This window comes from Pinus tabuliformis, chromosome 5_2 (assembly GCF_031772625.1).
Source record: "Pinus tabuliformis cultivar Carrire ecotype Pingquan chromosome 5_2, CPIR1, whole genome shotgun sequence".
NCBI lineage: Eukaryota > Viridiplantae > Streptophyta > Pinopsida > Pinales > Pinaceae > Pinus > Pinus tabuliformis.
In genome coordinates, this window is record NC_142306.1 from 309,045,802 (window position 1) to 309,047,407 (window position 1,606).

Sequence of the window (1,606 nt, forward strand, 5' to 3'; positions counted from 1 at the left end):
TGCTTTGAATCCTTGATACCCAACTTTGTGCAAAGGGTATGGAAAATATTGGTAAACTCCGGCATGTCTTGGTCCCTTCCCTGCCACAACGTGGTCCACTTTATGTATTGATCCTCATAGCTTCCGACAGGGTAGTACTGCTCCTTGATGGAATCTCAGAATGAATCCCAAGTGAGTGCGGCTGAAAATAGTGAGCTTGTACTTTCATCCTTATGCTCGCAGTAGGTTTCCCACCAGTCCTTGACGTGGGGGAATCTTTTCTCGACTAGAAAAATCATGAACAAAAAAATAACCCTCTAGCAGATTTAACCATTTATCAACGACATCTACATCTATTTGACCCTCGAATATGGGGATTTCAAAATTAACTTGTACCTTAAATGGTGTGACGTTAATAGAGTAGTTGTTGGAAGCCGATGCGTCGCCCCTGGGTAGCCGCTGAAGGATCTGGGCAAAGTTGTCCATCATCGTGTTCCTTTGTCACTCGAGGGCTTCTTCGAGCAAGATTTTGATAGTATCTCCTACCCCCTCGTCTTTCTTTCCATCCGCCATGGGAGGCCATCAAGATTTGCAAGGCTGGTCTTGTAAAGGTTCTACCAGTTCAAGCCCTAACTCCTTATATCCCGACCTCGTTGGGGACTTGCAAAGAAAAAAAGAGAAAAAGAAAACCACTCGGATACCACTAATTTGGATTTAAATGGGAACACAACAAATTACAGAGATAACCATAAACACAGAGATGTAGCGGAGATAATACTTCATTTCATTAATGTAAAATACTACAATATGCTTACAAATAGCAATGGAAATAAACTAGCTAGGGCGATGGTAGCTTATCTTTGAGAAGAGATGTGGCGGCTACATGCCTTTGAACTGTCTTACAATGAGGCTCAAAGGAATATTTATTGTTGAGAAACAATGGAAAACCCTAAACATTCAAAAACCTAACCCTAGAAGATGAAACACCAAACTGTGGGCCCCATTTAGGTAAATTGGTACAACAACTTCCCGGGTTGTAACTTTGGCATATGATCTCTGTTTGACACGCACAGTATCTCGTTAGAAAGATCTATCTGAGAAATACAACTTTGGGAAGAGAAAAATTGGTTCAAGGACCCATGTTGCTTCCATGTTTCCCAAAAAAACATCGTTTAGGGCCTCAAAACAGCTCCGGAAGTTCAGGACCCAAAACACTGCTAAAAATATTAAAATGTGCTACAATTAAGGAAACTGAAAAGATGAAAGAAACAATGGTGGGGGTCCAAGTGGACTTGGCAGGTGGCCACAAATATCCACCTGGATCAGTTACTAATATGAATTATTTGTTAATTTTTTTATTGGTGTCCTAGTATTTTACATAAGTAAAATAAATTTCAAAATTTCCTACAATATTGATTCATCCCCCTTCTTAGTATTGTCCCAAATTCTAACAATTTGATGTCAGATAATGTTCTCCATTCAGACTCACTAGTTATCATATAACATTCTCCATGTCAGATTTTCTAATTATCATATAACATTCCTTATGTCGAAGAACATTCTCCATTTCAATCATGAATATTATTATCGTTTAGGATGGGGAAGGTGAGCAATGATGCCATACATT